At 40.6% G+C, this 21,833-nt stretch overlaps 1 pseudogene; it reads left to right on the top strand.

The window, feature by feature from the left end:
• The first annotated feature begins 3,036 nt into the window (after nucleotides 1-3,036).
• Nucleotides 3,037-3,136, top strand: LOC140596328 (U6 spliceosomal RNA; annotated as a pseudogene).
• The last annotated feature ends 18,697 nt before the right edge of the window (nucleotides 3,137-21,833 follow it).

Here is a 21,833-nt window from a genome sequence, read left to right as displayed (position 1 = left end):
GGGAGAGTCACCTTGTGAGCACATGAGTCACTATCACATTTTAACCATCCACCCTCAGTACAACTCCAATCCCCTCACAGCCCAAATGATGTGGCTACTGTGTGTCCTTCAACCTAATCTCCTACCACCTGCACTTTGTCTGCCAGGCTTCAGCCACTCACGCTCATCATCTGCTTCTAGAATACCTAGTGCCACATCCTGGCTTCTTGTCATTCAGGACTCAGCTCAAATGCACTTCAGAAAGAGCTTCACTGACAACCCCATCCATAATAATCTCTGTCCTCATTTTCTACTCTATTTGTGTGTTCATTTTCATCAAAGCACACACATCCATATGGAATTGCCCCACTTATTGGTGTGTTTACCTGCTTATTGCCAGTTTTTTCAAACTACGATGAAACTCCGGCAATACCACTTGTCATTCACTGTACTATGTCTGCAGTGCTGAGTTCAGTGCCTCACATTTAGATCGTTGATTTAATATTATGTAAGTAAAGGAACTGCTACCTGACACTCCAAAGAAGACACAGACATTTAAAGCCAAGTAGCAAGAGAAATTAACAAATAAATTAGATGTTAAATGATTCAAAATCTTAAGACCTTTGATTTATCTACAGCAGTGCTTTCAAACTTGGATGAATATCTCAACCAAGTGGAGAAACTTAAAAAATGTAGGCATCTTACACTCCACTACTCTGATTTTGATTCAGAAGACCTATGGTAGGCCTATGAGTCTACAGTTTTACAAGCACACCCTGGCAATGTTGATGAGGTGGTCTATGGATCACACTTGGAAAAGTCCTGACTTAAACAGTTGACATCCGTGTAGCATTAATTCAATGGCTACCATGCAGAGTTCTTTGGTATTTAGAGCATCTACAGTAATATAATTATTTAAAAAGTGCACTGGTCCTTCCCTCCCACTTATAAATGCAGATTGTTTTCCCACATGGAATTACACTTAAACTCTAGAGTGTTCCTGTGTGGTGGGAAAGGTTTGGTACTGTTATCCTGTTATATAGACAAGGTGCTGGAAGAGTAGTGACTTACCCAAAGTATCCCAGTTTTGGGATATCTTCATTCTTACTCCACCAAATTATCTAGCACACTGGGCATCACATTTGGCTCTTTATCACCTCCTGTTCTGAGGCTCAGAGTCCACACCTCCTCTAATGTTCCACAAGGAAGAGGCAGGGAATCCCACGGTATATGGAATAGAGAGAAAAGTAAAAGGGAAAAAGAGCACATGACATTCAGTGGACAGGGATGAGGATGTGCTTGTCTTGCACCACCCAGGTCACTGGAAGCCATGCAATGACACTATGCCTCTTCCCCAGCTCCATTCTAAAGCCCCCTCCCACACACACAGTGGTGACACTGAAGCTCTCACACCACGAAAATGTGGGTTCATCCCTGCTTGCTGTACATATCCAAGTTTTCTCTTCAGTAGTTATACTATGATGTTAATGTTAGAGGAATCAAAAGAATGAAGGTTGCAACACTGGAACGGGGAGCTAACATTGCTGAGGGCCTGATAAATGTCATACGTTGTTGGTTGCTATTTTTTATTTTCAAATTCACAAAGGAATACTCTGAGGTAGGCAACACTACTTCTTTTCTACAGATAGGGGATAGTCAAGCTCAGAGAAGAACATACACATTCAAAAAAATCTTAGGGAGGTGTTGAATGGACACAGAGACCAACTTTACAGGCAAACCCTGGCCAATTCTGGGACCAGTTGCAATCAAAATACATAATGGTAATAAACTCTGAGCAAAAATAGGAATCTATTATACTTATATAATTGAAAACAATTTCTTACTTATATAATTAATTCATTATCGAGAGGTGAAAAGGGGAAAGCCTGACCCAGCACTCAAACGTTAATTAATAATTCTAGAAGGAATGACAAAATTGAGAAAGCAATATTTGACTTAAACCATAATAACAAGTGACTCAGGCAAGAATCGAAATGGATGCTCAGACCACATCTAATACCACCAGTCACTGAGTCACCATGATAACCATGCTGGCCAAGTAAATAAAGGTGGGGAAGAATATACAATATTCACCCTGATTAGGTTCCAATATGTGTTACAAATTAAATAGAACTGACATAGCACACAGTAATTAACCTCAAGTATCCTCCACAATAAAGATTTCTGGCAGCTTCAGCAACATACACATACATAAATACATATTCACAAAAAAACATGCTCTCTATTTCTCTCTCCCTCTCTTCCACCACCCTCTAATCTCTCTCACCAAGATCGCAGGAATTCATTGACATGGATTCACTGGCATGTAAAGAAGAAAATTTCCACAATTCAACAGATTCATTTCTGGCTACACACATATATTTAAAAGCTTAGTAACTATTTTAGTGATGGATTTTTCCGGATATGGTAACCTATAAAATTGTCTCTGGGACATTTTTCTCCCTAGTTTCAAAAGATTTCCAATAATGGATAAAAACTAACAAGGAAATACAGGCAATGCATGTTATGGATCAAGTATGTTTTCCAGTCTAGAGTAGCCTGTAGTTTCAACCAAAAATATTCCTCAACAGCTTCTGTTGAACATTTGACTGCTGACACTCCAGTGAATATAAAATACATGATACTATATGATTTCACTCATATGTGGAATTTAAGAAACAAAAGAAATGAGTAAAGGAGGAAAATGAGAAAGTCACAAGCCAAAAAAAACATACTCTTAACTATACAGAACAAACAGCAACCAGAAGGGAGGTAGGTAAGGGGATGGGTGAAATAGATGATAGGGATTAAGGAGTGCACTTGTGATGAGAACTGGGTGTTGTATGGAAGTGTTGAATCACTATATTATACACCTAAAACTAAGGTTACATTGTATGCTAACCAACTGGAATTTAAACAAAAACCTAAAAAAGAAAATAGATGAAGATTTTATTTTAAAATATTGCCGTTTATAAGAATAACAGGAAGGATGAGATACTTAGGAATAATCTGTCCATGGATGTGCAATGCCTGTACATTTAACATTACAAAACATTGGTGTTGGTTTCAGCAGCACATATACTAAAATTGGAACGATACAGAGAAGATTAGCATGGCCCCTGAGCAAGGGGAAATTCGTGAAGCGCTCCAAATTAAAAACAACAATAAATAAATAAATAAATAAATAAATAAATAAATAAATAAATATAAAAACCATTGCTCAGAGAAATTAAATAAGACTTAAATAATAGAAGGATACACCATTTTCATGGTTTATAAGACTCAGGATTGTTAAGATATCTATTCTCTCAAACTGATATATAGATTCAGTGCAATCCCAGTATAAATTCTAAAAATGTCCTTTTAAAGAAATTGACAGGGATCCCTGGGTGGCTTAGCGGTTTAGCACCTGCCTTCAGCCCAGGGCGTGATCCTGGAGACCTGAGATCGAGTCCCACATAGGGTTCCCTGTATGGAGCCTACTTCTCCCTCTGCCTGCTTTTCTGCCTCTGTGTGTGTGTGTGTGTCTCTCATGAATAAGTAAAACTAAATCTTTTTTTTTAAAAAGAAAGAAATTGACATAATGCATAGTAATTAACCACAGAAATTAACCAATTTCATGAGGAAATGAAAGGCCTTAGACTATGAAAAACAACTTTGAATACAAGAGGGTTAGAAAATAAACATTACCTGATTTCAAAACTCATTACAAACCTATAAGCATCATGACAGTATTTGTATTGGGGTGAAGGTTGGAATGAATATCAAAGGAATAAAATGAGTCCAGAAATAGACCCACTCATATATGGACAAATGATTTTCAACAAAGCTATAAAAGCAATTCAGTGAAGAAAGGATAGTCTTTTCAACAAATGGTGCTCAGAGAAGTGGATATCCATATATGCAAACAAGCTATAATCCATATATATATAACCATATACAAAAGTTAACTCAAAATGTATCATATACATAAATATAAAAGCAAAAACCGAAAAATTCTACCTTGAGTTAGATAAAGATTTCATAGATGAGATCACCAAAACCACAGCCCATAAGTGAACAAATCGATAAACCAGATTCCTCAAAGTTAAAAATGTCATTTCCTCCAAAGACACTGTTGAGAAAATAAAAAGACAAGCCGCTGACTCAGAGAAAGTTTGAAAACATATATCTTTTTTTTTAAAGATTTTATTTACTTATTTGACAGAGAGAGATAGTACAAGCAGAAGGAGCAGAAGGCAGAGGGAGAAAGACAAGCAGGCTCCCAGCTGAGCAGGGAGCCCAACGTGAGCCTGGATTCCAGGACCCTGAGATCATGACTGAGCCGAAGGCAGATGCTTAACCAACAGAGCCACCCAGGCACCCCTGAAAATCATATATCTGATAAAGGATGTGTATGAAGAATTTGGAAAATCTCACGGAAGTCAATAAGGAAACAGACACTTCAATAAATATATGGGCAAAAGTTTTGAATAGACATTTCCCAGAAAAAATAGTCAAATGTCAAACAAGTACATGAAAAGATGCTCAACATCATTAATCATTGGGGAAATGCAAATAAAAACTACAGCAAGATACTATCTGTAAGATTGGCTAAAATTAAAAAGACTGAACACACCAAGTCTTGTTAAGGTTGTGGGGGATGAAATGCTCATACAAATGCTGGTGGAAATGAAAACTGCTGTGGCTACTTTGGAAAAGAGTTTGGCAGTTTCTTACAATATTAATCGCATAATTATCATATGATGCAGCCATTGCACTCCTAAGTATTTATCCTAGAGGAATATAGTGTATGTCTATGCAAGTACTAATACACAAATGTTCATGCAGCTTTTTTAAACGAGTCTTCCTCAAGAAAGAACCCCAAATTGAAAAACATATCAATAGTTGAAATAACTATCAACAGGTAAATGAATAAAACAAATTGTAGTACATTCACACACTAGAATACTACTAAGCAATAAAAGAATGAACTATTGACATATGCAACTAAATGGATAAATCTAAAAATAAATACCATGAATGAACAAAGTCAGACCCCCCAAAAAAGAATAAAACTTAAATCTATACATCTATGGTAACAGGAACTATTTGTGCTTGGGGATAGTACAGTGAGAGAGGTAGGGAGGCTCTGCAGTACAGAACTGAAAATGTTATGTCCTGGAAACGGAATAATAATGACATTTAAACAGGTCAAGCTACAGGGTAATTAATATTTTTGAAATACAAAAATTCTTGTAACTGATATTTTAGCTAACACTTGAAAAATTCCTGGCTTCTTAAAATATTTCATTATACGATGGTTAAAAACATGATGAGCATGGAAGAATCCATATTACAATTTCAATTGATAGGAAGACTTGTGAACCAATGGCACATTTCAACACCCATCTGAGAGATACAGGGAAATCACTGATTATTATACAGTCAGAAAAGTATATGTAACTTTAGGTACATCCATGTTAAACATAAAGATCCTTCCTCAGGCTAAACAATTCATTGCTTGCAAACAAAGCATTTCTAAAAGGGGCCTCAGAGCAACTGCAAAGCATGTAGTTGCTGATTTAATGACATTCAACCTTCTCTCATGATGAGATCAAAGTAGATTCTCTACTTTTGGGCTAGTTTGTGAACCTCACAGAAGCTATGCCACAACATGCTTTTATTGCATCCATGAACTCACCTGAGCCAAAAATAAGATCCTGCCAAAGATGTGAAGTGTTGGGGTCTCCTGAGAACTGCTGCCCTTGAACCTTGAAGTAGAAGCTTCAGCAGCCATCTGGACACAGATTCTCAGAACCTGCCACCTTCAGACATCTGATATGATCCCTGTCAGCTGCATGAAGAGCTGCGCAAGAAGAAACAGATCCAGCAAAATCAGGTCGTTTTACTTAAGTAACTATGAGCCCAGCACCATGCTAGGCTCTAGGTTATGGACGACAGTGATAAAATTAGGTACTGATCCTAACAACCAGATGTTACAATGGACTTCTCACCGGGGCTCTCTCTCTCGTTCACTCTCTCTCTCCTTTCCTCGTCTAAACCCTCATTAAAAAGTTGAAAAGGAATAAGAAGTGTCCTGAATTCGTTCAGGTTTTCATGATCCCGTAATAACCACATGGCCAAGAGCTTGTTTATGTGTATCACTAAATGTTCTCAGCGATCCCGTGAATTATAAGCATTCTTAACGTCATTTTACAGAGGGAAAAGCTGGGGCTCAGACTCCTTACCTGACTTCTTCCTGCGCCCCTGCATTGAGAGGAATGCAGCCGCAGGACACCCTGGGAGAGCAGGACCGACACTCACTGCCACCTAGCGGGCGGGACCCCAAAGACTTTGACCTAAAAGACTGCTGGGGAACCAAGCCCCAAAGTGGGAAAGAGGAGACTCCAGTCTGGATCCCTTTGTCTCCCTGCACTCCATGGTGGCTCAGCCTCCACCGCGGAGACCCATGCTCTCAGCTGAGTCCCAAACACCTGAAGGCTGGACCTACCTGTTCCCCCAGGGCACGTCTGTCTTTATTAAAAAGTCATCACGGGGGGGATCCCTGGGTGGCGCAGCGGTTTGGCGCCTGCCTTTGGCCCAGGGCGCAATCCTGGAGACCCGGGATCGAATCCCACATCAGGCTCCCGGTGCATGGAGCCTGCTTCTCCCTCTGCCTGTGTCTCTGCCTCTCTCTCTCTCTCTCTGTATGACTATCATAAATAAATTTAAAAAAATTAAAAAAAAAAGTCATCACGGGGATCCCTGGGTGGCGCAGCGGTTTGGCGCCTGCCTTTGGCCCAGGGCGCGATCCTGGAGACCCGGGATCGAATCCCACATCGGGCTCCCGGTGGATGGAGCCTGCTTCTCCCTCTGCCTATGTCTCTGCCTCTCTCTCCCTCCCTCTCTCTCTCTCTCTCTCTCTCTCTCTCTCTATCATAAATAAATAAAAAATACCTTTAAAAAAAATAAAAATAAATAAAAAGTCATCACGGTAGCCACACTGACGTCAGGTTTCTACGGCAATCGCGAAGTGGGCTAGTCTTCCACACTGGAAATGTCTCCACGCATGACTCCACCCATTGGCCCTTTCCTGAAAGCAAAACACCTTCTCTCTTCAGGCCAGCACTTGAGAAAACATAGTAATTAGAGGCACTAGACTGGGACCCAGGCAGTTGGTGGAAATCTGCTGGGGTTGATGAAACAAGAATGCCCCTATTTTCAGGAATTTCGTTTGCATTAAGGAGACAGCAGGGGGTATTATCAATACACAGAATCCCATGGAAGTATCCTAGGGTTCTTGGAGATGAGCTACCCTCTGGAGGGAGAACATGTAAAATCCAGACCATGCTAAGCTGTTAGCCTTTTGCACCAGAAAACTAAGAAATTGTCTATTACCTTGTGACTGAATGATCTAGATACATACGTACTAATGTCATTCAAGAAATGTCAGAATTGGGATCCCTGGGTGACTCAGCGGCTTAGCGCCTGCCTTTGGCCCAGGGCGTGATCCTGGAGTCCCGGGTTGAGTCCCACATCGGGCTCCCGATATGGAGCCTGCTTCTCCCTCCTCCTGTGTCTCTGCCTCTCTCTTTCTCTCTCTCTCTCTCTCTCTGTCTAAAATAAATAAATAAATAAATAAATAAATAAATAAATAAATAAATCTTTAAAAAAAAGAAGAAAAAATGTCAGAATTATTTCTAGGAGGCAGGCCTAGGATAATATAGTCATTTAGTAGGAAGAAACCTAGTCAATTGTGCTATCCTGGGGAATTCTTATCCACCATTCCTAATGTTCTCTTCCAAGTGGAGGGACATTCATGACCAAAACACTTCCAGGCCCTCTACATAGTCACTCTCTTTTACTGGGATGACTTACCTAATTGGTGAGGTTAGTATGAGAAAAGGGATTGTACAGCTCAGACCTTCTCCCTCCAGAACTCTTATAGCAAGCTGTCTTTTTGGAGCACATGTCTTACTCTGCTCTCAGGGATGGGTCTTACAATTGGCCCACAGCTCTTGTCCATTTTCTGTGTCTCACTGGCTCACCAATTATTCCTTTATTTTTTCTTCAAAATGCTTGTGTCTTTATTGCTCCCTGTAAATACACCCCTGCTCCATGTCTGAGCTGTAGTCCAACTAAGAAATATGAAAAAAAAAGAATAAGGAGAATAATACATCAACTTGATTCCTTATAAAAGTGATCTTAGAGAGAGAGTGGCTTCGATTTGCTGGCAAGTGAATTTCCCATTAATGAGCTCCAGAAGTGGACAGACTGATCCACTCAGCAGTGCTGCATTGAGACAGTCACAGATGCCACAGACTGCAGTGCTGATCTATCTGCTGTCTGGTAAAGGAGTCCTGTCTTTGTGTACTCAAACAGAGTAGCTTCCTGCCAAAAGCAATCCCAGTAGCAGGAGAAAGTGTTTCAGGACACCTACTTTGAGAAACACTTCTCAAAGTGAATAAATACCCCTTGTCCTGAATGAATATCCAAAACCCAACTTCTGAGGCTTTCGCTCATGTAACATCTTATAGCAACACTTTTTTGGTATCTTAATTCTTGTGATTTCATAATTATTATGAAATTATTTTCTAATTTCCAAGACTAGTGTGAACGTCGTATACAGTAAAAATTTCCCTTGGAAATCCCCTCATGAAGGAACTGATGAAATGCTTGGAAATGTACTCCCACACAAAAACCACCACACAAACTATAGGCAAAACTATAACAAAGTCTCACCAATCCTTCAAGAATAAGAGAATCCCTATCTTATCCAATGATAACAGAACACAGAAAAAAAGGGAACATTCACCAAAATAATAATATTTTGAATATTCATGTTTGCTTAGCAAACATTCCAAAACAATATTATTTTTTCAGGATTGTATGGGTTGACTGGGCTCAGTCTGTTCTGTATGATGTCTGTTAAATGGGGTTGCAGTCATCTGGAGGCACCTCTCAGCTGGAACTTCCAAGAGAGCTCATTCACATGAATGAAGATTGGTGCTGGCCCAAGCTCACAGGGGCTGTTGAATGGAACGCTTTGGATGTTCTCCACAGAGTTCTCCATGTGTAGGGTTATCAGATAAAACACAGGACTAGTTAAATTTGAATTCCAGAAAATCAACAAATAATTTTTTAAAGATTTTATTTATTTATTCATGAGAGACACAAAGATAGAGGCAGAGACATAGTCAGAGGGAGAAGCAGGCTCCCTGCAGGGAGCCTGATGCGAGACTCGATCCCAGGACCCTGGGATCACAACCTGAGCCAAAGGCAAATGCTCAACCACTGAACCACCCAGGTGCCCCTCAACAAATAATTTTTTAAGTGGAAGTGTGATGGTTAATTTCATGTGTCAACATGACTGGGCCATGGTGCCCAGATATCTAGTTAAAAATTATTCCAGGGATCCCTGGGTGGTGCAGCGGTTTGGCGCCTGCCTTTGGCCCAGGGCGCGATCCTGGAGACCTGAGATCGAATCCCATGTCGGGCTCCTGGTGCATGGAGCCTGCTTCTCCCTCTGCCTATGTCTCAGCCTCTCTCTCTCTCTTTCTCTCTCTGTGTGTGTGACTATCATAAATAAATAAAAATTTAAAAAAAATTATTCCATTATTTCTGTGAAAGTGTTTTTAAATGATATTAACATTTAAATAGGTTGACTTTGAGCATAGTAGATGAAGTTTTGAATAGAACAAAATATTGACCCCTCACATGCAAAAGAAATTTTGCAGCATATGGTGTTTGGACAATTTATAATGGTTTAATAACTTGAGTGGCCTTTGACACAGAAGTACGGTTTCCACCAAAAGGGAATTTCAAGTCAAGCTTTAGAAAAAGTTCATCATGGTGATTCTAATATGCCCCTGGCTGAGAAAGCAGATCAAAATGCCACAGTAGTACCCTGATCCAGGAAGAAAAAGGCAGCTACCATTTATGATGAAAGAGAACTTCGACTCCCTCCATTTTGACCTCAGTCTGTACTTTCTAATTTATTAAGTTCTTCTTTTCAGCTTATCTCTTAACTCAGATAAAATACCCTGTGGGCAAAGCATCCCCTGATCAGAACAGAAACTACCCACTCAATCAATAAGGACTTCCATGAGCCAGCAAGACCTCACCTGTGACTGACTCCAAGTCAATGATCAGCCTGACCTTTGTTCCCCGTCTGCATGTACCACCAACCTTTGCCCCACATTTTCCTTCTAAAGTTGTTGAAAATTGACCTCTGTGCTCTGAGGCCAAAATATGTAATGCAAATACAGAATTTGGGTATAAAGAGGAGCAATAGTGTTATTGCTTTGCCAGACAAAGGAGGCTGCAGCAGTCTAAGGCCTTCAAAACTGCAAGCTATGCTGAGTGAAATAAGTCAATTGGAGAAGGACAAAAATTATATGGTCTCATTCATTTGGGGAATATAAATAATAGTGAAAGGGAATAAAGGGGAAAGGAGAAAAAATAAGTGGGAAATATCAGAAAGGGAGACAGAATATGGAAGACTCCTAACTCTGGGAAATGAACTAGGGGTGGTGGAAGGAGAGGAGGGCGGGGGGTGGAGGTGACTGGGTGGCGGGCACTGAGGTGGGCACTTGACGGGATGAGCACTGGGTGTTATTTTGTATGTTGGCAAATTGAACACCAATAAAAAATAAATTTATTATTAAAAAAAAAAACCCTGCAAGCTCGCCCCCACCCCCCAAAAGGGCTGGGGATGGTTATAGAGAAATACAGGATCTAGCCAGTTTTGACAGGAATTGTGCCTATGCTGCCAACCTCATTTGTCATTTCTTCAGGGTGGTACCAGATTCCTGAAACAAAAGGTCAAGAAAGGAGGAGAGGAGTTTTGTGGAAGAGAGGAAAAAGGTCACTTTAAAATTGAGCTTTGCTAAAGCATTAATGCAGCCATGTTTATTTCTGTTCAACTTTATACTTTCAAGCAGTTTCACTTAAATAAACCTGGAAGTATTTTAAACACCTTGGAGATAGTCTTTCAGACTTAGTCCACTATCTTCTATGTATTGGCCTCACTGAAATAATTTCCTTTCTTGTTTTACCACCACTCATCTTTCTGCCTTTGAATTTTGTCAGTGACAAATAGCAGAACCTTTGCACCACAAATACAATGAAGTAGATGGTTTAGAGGGGACCTAACACTACATTCTTAAAGTTAGTGACTGGATTTAAAATGTTTGAAGTCCTATGACTACACTGGTGGTGAAGTACTTCTATCCTCTCTTTATGGATGCATATGATCCCAAAGCACGTGCTCCTGAGCGCAGACATGCATGGCAAAGAGGTTGCTCCTCAGGTCTACTACCAGAGCCAGGGTTGGAACCTGGCATCTGGGGCACTTTTAGTTGCTGGTGACACACCTTTCGCAAAGATATCAGGTCACATACTGATGAGGTGGTTAATCTCTGTCTTTCCTGTTTACCCTCTCTGCAGCAGGGAAACAGGCTTGATGCACCTTCTCCTTGACTCAGGGAGGTTTTGAAGAGGTTGGAAGCAAAAGCTGTCTGAAGCCCATGTCTCTTCTGCCCTTCATAAAAACGACCTGACAACAAAGATTATGTTACTTGTAACTGTTATGGCAGGGAAGATCTCTGAAGACAGAGAGAGCCAAAAAGAGAGACTTCTCCCAGACAAGGGACGTAAGAGGTCTAGAGATCCATCCTGGAGAAGGTACATGAGCACTGTTCCATATCAATACTTGGGGTTGCTCCTTGGTTGGCCATTGAGGCTGTACATCCAGCCATATGACAGATTGTCCTGTTCAGATCAAAGTTGGATGATGCATGGGCAGCCTCGGTGGCCCAGCGGTTTAGCACCGCCTTCAGCCCGGAGTGTGATCCTGGGGTCCCGGGATCAAGTCCCATGTCAAGCTCCCTGCATGGAGCCTGCTTCTCCCTCTGCCTGTGTCTCTGCCTCTCTCTCTCTCTCTCTCTCTCTCTCTGTCATGAATAAATAAGGAAAATCTTTAAAAAAAAAGTTGGATGATGCAGGGTCAGTGGGTCGGAAGGCACAGAGCCAGCTAGGGTAGTGGTCAGCTCAGCCCTAAGCAGTATGGACATATGTGTATTGATGGCAGGGGTCTCCCCAAGGTGTATCTGCAGGATAATTCTCACAAGTGGTACTGCTTTGTCAAAGAGCTTGAACATTTAACATTTTAAACAATCACCACCTATTTGAGATTTAAACTCTCTTTACTAGTATATATCCCAACCAACTATAAGATAAGAACACTTGTTTATTCATATTTGTATAATGATATTATTATTCACATTATTAATATTTGCTAATATGAAATCATATTGTTGGAAAGTTAGATTACTTTTCATTTTTCCCTTTTTTCTTTTTTAAAGATTTTGTTTACTTGAGAGAGAGAGAGGACAAGGTGGGGGAGGAGAAGAGGGAGAGGAATAAGCAGACTCCCTGCTGAGCAGGAAGATGGGCATGAGACCTGATTCAAGGACCCTGAGATCTTGAGCCAAAGGCAGATGCTTAACAGACTGAGCCACCCAGGTGCCCCCCTTTTTTAATATAAATGATAAATACTTCACATGTGCTTTTCTATGTGTAAACATAATGGTCCCACTTGATAGCTCAGAATATGGCCTTGAATAATTCTATAGTTTTGCAAGAAAAACTAACCAGTGACTTTGAATTTATGCTGCACCAAGTTTAACCTGAAACTGGAGCCATGAGATCTCCAGACATTGCTGAGAGAGTGCATATTGGTACAGTCTCTTTGCAGAGACATTTTGTAACATCTATGAGAGAGGAAAGTGAGACCCTTTCAGCTATTGCATTCTTATGTCTGGACTGCAAAGTCCTGAGTACTTGTACAAGCACAATCATGGTAGTAGCATGGCTGAAAATATCAAAATAGTTCCAAAGCCATCTTATTAGAGAAATCTCAGAAACACTATTTTCAATGAAAAAAACTTCAATAAGATGTATATAAATATATTACTTATATAATTAGGGTTTAAAATATGCAAAGGAATTATGTTTGTTTAGGGATGAATTCATAAGTAATGAAATGTGGAACAAAGCATGAGGGTGATAAAAACAAATTTTGGGTAGTAGTTCTTTCTAGGAATGAGGTAATCAGAGAATTTACACAGTGATGTCCACTCTTTGTAAGATTTACTTTTAACCTGGTTATGTACATGTTTCCCTATTGTAGTATGTGCCATATGGATTACTCAGGGTTCTTCAGAGAAACAGAACCAAAGGACAGATATAGTTAAAGATGATGTAGATACAGACCTACAGATACAGACATACAAATATCTAGAATGAGATTATAAGCTATTGGCTTGTGTGAATATGGAGGCTGAAAAGTCCAATAATTTGCTGTCTGCAAGCTGGAGGCCCAGGAGAGCCAGTGGTATAAATACCAATTCAAGGGCAAGGAGAAGATGAATTTCTCATCTCAAAGAGTCAGGCAGGAACAGAGCACATTTTCTTTTCCTCTGCCTTTTTTGTTCTAGTCAGGCCTTCAGTGGATTGGATGATGCTCACATTGGGCATCACATTGGGGAGGGCAATTTGCTTTACTCTATCTGCCAATTCAAATACTAATTTCATATAGAAACACCCTCACATACACAGCCAGAAATAACTGGGCATCCTGTGACCCAGTCAAGTTGATACACAAAATGTGGAAAATGCATTCAAATACCAATATGAATATACCCATAACCTTCAACTCTACTTTGCAGTAGTAAGGTTATCACAGCGGTTTGTTTCCTCTAATTATTTGCTCTACATACGTTTGCTCTTGTGTGCATCCACACATACATATTGTGTACACATTGAATATAGATTTTACTTAACAAAGATGTGTTAATTTTCTATTGGTGTGCAACCAGAAATCTCATGACTGAAAGCTATATCCATTTATTAGCTTACAGGTGTGTAGGTCATATGTCTGGTGCAGCATGAGATGTTGTGTTCTTTGCTCAGAGTCACACAAGACTGGAATCAAAATGTCAGTATCAGCTCCACTGAATTATTTTCTGGAAGCTCTGAGAAAAATTCCACTTCCAAGATCATTCTTATTGCTGACAGAAGTCATTTTCTAGTGGCTCTTAGACTGCAGTCCCTGATTCTTTGATGGTTGTCAGCTCAGGGTGCTCTTAACACCTAGTGGTTACTCCAATTCCATGTCACATGGCTTCCATTATCCTCCAGCCAGCAATGGTGTGTTGTATATTTCTTGCAATTTGAATCTCTGACTTCTCTTATGAATAGCCAGAGAAAATTGTCTGCTTAAGGGATCATCTGATAAGGTCAGGCCCTCAAGATAATCTCCATTTTGCCACATAGCATACAATCACAAAAGTGGTATCTCTTCATATTTTTTGTTTTATCCACACTCAAATGGAAGAGTATTATACAAGGGTGAGGATCAATGGAGGTCATCTTAGAATTCTGCCTGCCACCTGGAGTTTCAGATAAAAAAGAAGTCAGGGCACCTGGGTGGCTCAGTCGGTTAAGCATCTGCTTTGGCCCAGATCATGATCCCAGGGTTCTGGGATCGAGTCCCACATGGAGCTCCCTGCTCAGTGAGGAGTCTGCTTCTTCCTTTAATTCTGCCTCTCTCCCTCTGTTCATGCTCTCTCTCTCTCTCTCAAATAACTAAAATCTTTAAAATAAGAAAAGTCATGCAACCATCAACCAATGGTGTTCAAATTTAAACTGAGCTTTCTGACCCAAATGTTGGGTCACCACTATAGAGCATCGTGGTATTAGGGCTGAGGCCAGCCCACGGAGTGACTAACTCAAGGTTCTGTAGTCAGGGATGTGTCTGATCTCCTGACTTCAGTCTTCTGTCCAGCACCCATGTTATTTTACTCTGTATTATCTATTTACCTCAGAATCAAATGGAAACTGCTCTTCTTCTAGTGCCAAACTAGATAATAAACAAAGGGGGCAGTAAAAATATGTTTTAACAGGAAATAGTTGTAGTGATTTTTTTCTTTTTCTCCAACATCCACAGGCAATTCATCCCATAACTCAGAACTGACATCAAAGCAAACACATTTAAAAACATGAGGTACCTGGGTACCTGGGTACCTGGGCTCAGTCCATTAAGCATCATACTCTTGATTTTGGATCAGTACATGGTCTCAAAGTCATGAGATCAAGCCTGGTTAAGATTCTCTCTCTGCACTCCTGGGTGGCTCAATGGTTGAGCTTCTGCCTTTGGCTCGGGGCGTGATCTCAGGGTCCTGGGATCAAGTCCCACATCGGGCTCCTGGCAGGGAGTCTGCTTCTCCCTCTGTCTATGTCTCTGCATGTCTGTGTCTCTCGTGAATAAATAAATAAAATATTTAAAAAAGAAGATTCTCTCTCTTCCTCTGCCCCTCTTCCCTATTCATTTATTCTCTCTCTTAGAAAAGGAAATACATTATGGGGATATATTTCAGCTTTTGCTACTAACTTTCCAGATGCTCTCTATGCCAGTAATTCTTTTTGGTTTAGGTCAATGTCATCTCTTCTCTAGGAGGAAGAGGCAGATGGGCCAGGATTGATATATGTTGAAACCCTACTATTTTCCATATGTAGTTTACAGATTTTCTCATTTGCTCCTTAAGCAGCATTTTGAGAAAGGTATCATGAGTTTCATATCACAGATGACCAAGTTCAGGCTCACAGAGCCTGATAAGTGGCAGGATTAATATGAGGTTCTATCTCTTGCCATCCCCACAATGAACCAGTAGCTTCCTATTTGGAAAGTGATAGTTTTATATTTGCTTGGCATTGTGGCTTCATGAGTACATACTAACAACTTCTTCTGTTAGGGAAGATGATGGTGACCAAATCCTTCCCCTTAGATCAAGAAGCTTAGCCATGTGGTCACATGAATTGGCTGACCCCTGAGGCCCAACTATTCCACCTCACTGACATCAGTTTGTGACTAAACTGGGCTAATGAAATATGAGAGGATATGGAGTGTGCCCTTTCCAAGTAGGGATGTTAATCATTGAAGGTGGGCAGCCCAGGTGGCTCAGTGGTTTAGTGCCACTTTCAGCCCAGGGTGTGATCCTGGAGACCTGGGATTGAGTCCCACGTTGGGCTCCCTGCATGGAGTCTGCTTCTCCCTCTGCCTATGTCTCTGCCTCTCTCTCTGTCTCTCATGAACAAATACATAAAAATCTTAAAAAAAAAAAAAGAATCATTGAAGGATTCTACCAGTACTCTTTTTCTCTCTGCTTCAGCAATGTCCCAGATTTCTTATAAGATAGTTTAACTTTTTTAATCCTCCAGTAACACTAGAGTATGAGGATTTAAACAATAACAGGAATGCTTAGGAAAAAAGATGGTAAATGGCTTCTACCCATATTTGGCCTGCCAGAAGATCAACTCAGATCACATGATCTAAGTATAAGTCAGTAGCTAGGAGAAGGTACATGTTCTATCTAAGACCACGCAGAAAATAGTTTGTCAGGAACTAGAAGCAATATCTTCCTTTTACTATATTGCTTCTCTTCAGAAGATCTGTCATGCTTTGCCCTTCTCTTGGAATGTATTTTGATGGAGACAAGAAGAAGAACCCAGATATCCAGCTAATGGGCAATCCTGATGTTAACGCTCCAAGAAGATTCCAAAGAGGTCACTAAAGGTACAATGACTCCATGGAAATGGGGCAACAACTTTGCCCCTATCCCATGTACATTAAGATAACTCTAAAATACAGAAGTGACAACACCTCTTATACATAATGTGGATTTGTATGAGTTTATTTTCCTTCTTATTTCCATATTCCATTTTCCTTCCTGTTGTTATATTTTTTAGGATACAATTTTGTTTTTTAGAGTCATGTAGTTTAGGTTAATGTCATATTAGAAGCAGAATTTAGGAAGCATGGAAAGAAGCATTCTAATACTCATGGTCTGTACTGGCCAGACACTGATAAGACCTTAAGTCCTATTTCTCTAACTCCTTACAACTATTCTATAAGTTAGGTATGAGTATTCTCTATGATAATTAATTACTTCTTCCAGGCATTCTGGAAGGCTGGAAGGCTGACTTCCAGGCTGACTGCTATGGTCTGAACGTTTGAATCCCCCCCAATTCATACATCAAAATACTAATATCCACTGTGATGCTGTTAGGAGGTGAGGCTTTGGGAGATGATTAGGTCATAAGGGTGAGCTCTCATGAATGGGAATATTACCAACATAAAACAGGCCCTAGAAAGATCCCTTGCCCCTTCCACCATGTAAGTTTACAGTGAAAAAGCAACCATTTAGGAAGTGGGCTTTTGCCAGAACTGGACCATGGTGGCATCCCAATCTTGAACTTCCACCCTCCAGTACCGTGATAAATAAATTTCTGTTGTTTATAAGCTACTGGTCTGTGGTATTTTGTTATAGCAGCCCAAATGCAAAAGGACACTCCTAGAAGTCAAATACAATTTCTAAGGATATATGCTTGGCAAGAGGCAGCATGACTATTCTAATCCAGGGTTGTCAGACTTCAAAGAAATGACATTGACTCACAAAATAGAAACATACATGAATTTTTCTTCTTCTCTCCACACATTCTCCAGATCATGCTGTCCCTCAAATGTATTTAAATCTGTAGTTTACACACTCCTGCCCTCTCCGCTGTTAGTGGGATGAAGCTCTGCCAGACTCCTATCAGCAGATCCATCCTCAGAAACTAGGAAGATGAAAGAGTCCTTCTCCCTTTTCCCTTTCAATGTATTAATCAGCTTCTATTTTCACAGGCCCACTGAAGCTGGAAGGAAAAGGAACCAATACCCCAAGTCAGACAATGACTGCACAGTCCGCACAGGACCAAGGGGGCAGGGCACTGGATGCCTCCTGATACGCATCTCTCTGAGCCCAGTGGATCAGTCCAAGAGAGCAGGATCCATCCCTGGGCAAGAGCTAGAAATTACAGGTTCAGCTCAGTTCAACAGTTTTAGACATTAAGGTATTTAGTCATAGAGTAAGGCAGTCCATGGAATAGATTGTTCTTCCAAGGTACGCCTGGGTGGCTCAGTGTTTGGGCATCTGCCTTTGGCTCAGGGCGTGATCCTCAGTTTGGGGATTAGGTCCCACATTGAGCTCCCTGCATGGGGTCTGCTTCTCCCTCTGCCTATGTCTCTGCCTCTCTCTGTGTGTCATAAATAAATAAATAAATAAATAAATAAATAAATAAATAAAATCTTTAAAAAAATTGTTCTTCCAAAAAAATTAATTTAAGGTGTCCTGAGAAAGTGAGCTGGGCAAAGGGCTTCTGAGAAATCATCCCTTCTCCTGGGAGCAATCGGAGAAGAGGATGGAAAGAGGGCCCTTGAATGAAGCCTAACTACATGTAGCAAAGTAGTGATTGGATGCTTTTGATGAAAGATATAACATTTCTCTTCTCTCTCGATGTGCTAGCAAAACTTAATCAGGCCATTTCCCCCATTTTCATATTTTGGCAAAATACACACATTATGTTATGTTAAAATGTTATCATTTTAACTATTTTAAGGTGTATGATTCATAGCATTACGTACATTCATAATGTTGTGCAAGCATTAACACTATCTAGTTTCAGAACATTCCTTCATCTTACAAGAAACCCCATATCAATTAAGCACTCACTCCTCATTTTCCCTTCTTCTCAGCCCCTGACAGTGAAACTTCTTCCTAACTTGCTTATTCTGAATATTTCAAATAAATGGAATCATACAAATGGCCTTTTGCATCTAGCTTCTTTTAGTTAGCATAATGGTTTTTTGTTTGGTTGGTTTTTTTAGATTTAAATTTTTAGATTTAAATTCAAGTTAGTTTGCATATAGTGTATTATTAGTCCCAGTAGCATAATTTTTTCAGGTTCATACATTGTGTAAATGAATGAAGACCACCCAAATAAGAACAAATAAAGGCTATTTTTTTCATACCTTGCTATAGGAAGAAAGTTCTTCACTATTATTTTTGTATTACTAGTTATTTAGTATTATTTACTATGTAAGTATTATTACTTACATTTGACAGAGTCTAAGGCAACAGGGGAATGTAAAATGTTTATAGTGGAAAAAAGGGAGTTTCAGGTATGTTCTAATTGAAGACTGTTAGCAAGGGGGGGTATTTATTGCATAAATAGAATCATATAACATGTGACCTTTGCATCTTGATTCTTTCACTTAGCATGATGTTTTTCAGGTTTATCCATATTGAAACATGTATCAGTACTTTACTTGTTTTTACAGCTGTGTATACACCACATTTTGTTTATTCACTTGCTTATGGATGGTCAATTCTATCTTGTAACCCCAAGATTCATCTAGGAGATTCTGATGAGGGGCAAACTCTTAGGTGATCCAATTCAAATTACACATATAAATTATTATTTTGCAAAGGAAAAAATAATGTAAGAATGTACAATGGAGTATTGGGTATATAAGAGAAGATACAGAAAATAATTTAATATCCATAATAGAACATTGGTAAATTAATGAAGGCAATTTCTACAAATAATGGAACACTATGCCACCATTAAAAATAAATTAGGGCAGTCTGGGTGGCTCAGCAGTTTAGTGCCACCTTAGCCCAGGGCAAGATCCTGGAGACCCAGGATTGAGTCCCACATCTGGCTCTGTGCATGGAGCCTGCTTCTCCCTCTGCCTGTGTCTCTGCCTCTTTCTGTCTCTCTCTGAGTCTCTCATGAATAAATAAATAAAATCTTTTTAAAAATTAATTAATTAATTAAATGTGAAATAGGACATGAGTTTCAACTATCAGATTGGCAAAATTTCTTATAATAAATTTATTTTTTATAGGTTCAATTTGCCAACATACAGAATAACAGCCAGTGCTCATCCCGTCAAGTGCCCCCGTCAGTGCCCGTCACACATTCACCCCCCCCCAGCCCTCCTCCCCTTCCACTACCCCTAGTTCGTTTCCCAGAGTTAGGAGTCTTTATGTTCTGTCTCCCTTCTGATATTTCCCACACATTTCTCCTACCTTCCCTTATATTCCCTTTCACTATTATTTATATTCCCCAAATGAATGAGAACCCATAAAAATTTCTTGCAGAGCTGGTTTGGAGGTCACATATTCTTTCAGTTCCTGCCTGTCTTGGAAGCTCTTTATCTCCCCTTCCATTCTAAATGAGAGCCTTGCTGGATAAAGTATTCTTGGTTGCATGTTTTTCTCATTTAGGACCCTGGATATATCCTTCCAGCCTTTTCTGGCCTGCCAGGTCTCTGTGGAGAGGTCTGCTGTTACCCTAATACTCCTCCCCATAAAAGTCAGGGATTTCTTGTCTCTTGCTGCTTTAAGGATCTTCTCTTTATCTTTGGAATTTGCAAGCTTCACAATTAAATGTGGAGGTGTTGAACGGTTTTTATTGATTTTAGGGTGGGATCTATTTCCTGGATCTGAATGCCTGTTTCCCTTCCCAGATTAGGAAAGTTTTCAGCTATGATTTGTTCAAATACATATTCTGGCCCTCTGGCCCTTTCGGTGCCCTCGGGAACCCCAATTAAATGTAGGTTTTTCTTCCTCAGGCTGTCATTTATTTCCCTTAATCTGTCTTCATGGTCTTTTAATTGTTTGTCTCTTTTTTCCTCAGTTTCCGTCTTTGCCATCAACTTGTCTTCTATGTCACTCACTCGTTCTTCCTCCTCTTGAACCCTCGTCATTAGGACTTCTAGTTTGGATTGCATCTCATTCAATTGATTTTTAATTTCTGCCTGATTGGATCTAAATTCTGCAGTCATGAAGTCTCTTGAATCCTTTATGCTTTTTTCTAAAGCCACCAGTAGCTTTATAATAGTGCTTCTGAATTGGCTTTCTGACATTGAATTGTAATCCAGATTTTGTAACTCTGGGAGAGAGGACTGTTTCTTATTCTTTCTTTTAGGTGAGGTTTTCCTTCTAGTCATTTTGCTCAGTGCAGAGTGGCCAAAAGCAAGTTGTATTGGGAAAAGGAGAAAAAGAGCGGAGAGAAAGAAGGAAAGAAAAGAAAAAAAGAAAAAAGAAAAAAAAGAAGAAAATAGAAAAAAGAGAAGAAAAAGAGAAAGGGAAAAAAGGGTGGGGAAGCAAACAGAAATCAAAAAGCAAAAAAAAAAAACAAAACACGGGGGAGTATCTTCCGATTCTGTATACTTTAAGTCCCTTGACTTCCCCTGGAGCTGGTCCGTCTAGCTGGTCTTCTGGGGGAGGGGCCTGTTGTGCTGATTTTCCGGTGTTAGCACTTGGGGGAGCTACTCTGCCCCCTGCCTGGTGCAGGGTTCAGTGGGGGTTGTTTACCCCGTGAGGCCCCAGGAGGAACAGCCACAGTGGCGGCGGCAGCTCTGGGACCCTGGAGTCAGCCCCCGCAGTAACTCCGGGGCTCTCCGTCTGCAGGGCCTGGAGGCTCCGGGACGGGGCCGCTGATCTGCTCAGCTCCGGGCAGGAGCATCCTTGCTGTCCTGTGCCCTCCCGGGCTCTGCCTATCCCGGGGGGAGGCCAGATTCTGGGCTGTGTCCCGGTGCCCTGTGCTCCGGGGCCTGCGCTGTTGGATTAGCGCTCCTGGCCGCACAGTCGCCTCTCTGCGGAGCCGCCGCCCGAGCCCCCCGAGCTGCTCTCGGAGCCGCTCCACCCCCTCCACGCGGAGCTTCTTCCTCTGCCTGAGCCGCCACCGCCGAGCTGCTCCCTATTGGCTAGTATCTTGTTGAGAATTTTTGCATCCATGTTTATCAGAGATATTGGTCTGTAATTCTCCTTTTTGGTGGGGTCTTTGTCTGGTTTTGGAATTAAGGTGATGCTGGCCTCATAGAACGAATTTGGAAGTACTCCATCCTTCCAAACAGCTTTAGTAGAATAGGTATGGTTTCTTCTTTAAACGTTTGATAGAATTCCCCAGGGAAGCCATCT

Source organism: Vulpes vulpes, chromosome X, assembly GCF_048418805.1.
Source record: "Vulpes vulpes isolate BD-2025 chromosome X, VulVul3, whole genome shotgun sequence".
Taxonomy (NCBI): Eukaryota; Metazoa; Chordata; class Mammalia; order Carnivora; family Canidae; genus Vulpes; species Vulpes vulpes.
This window is presented reverse-complemented; position numbering and strand designations above follow the sequence as displayed.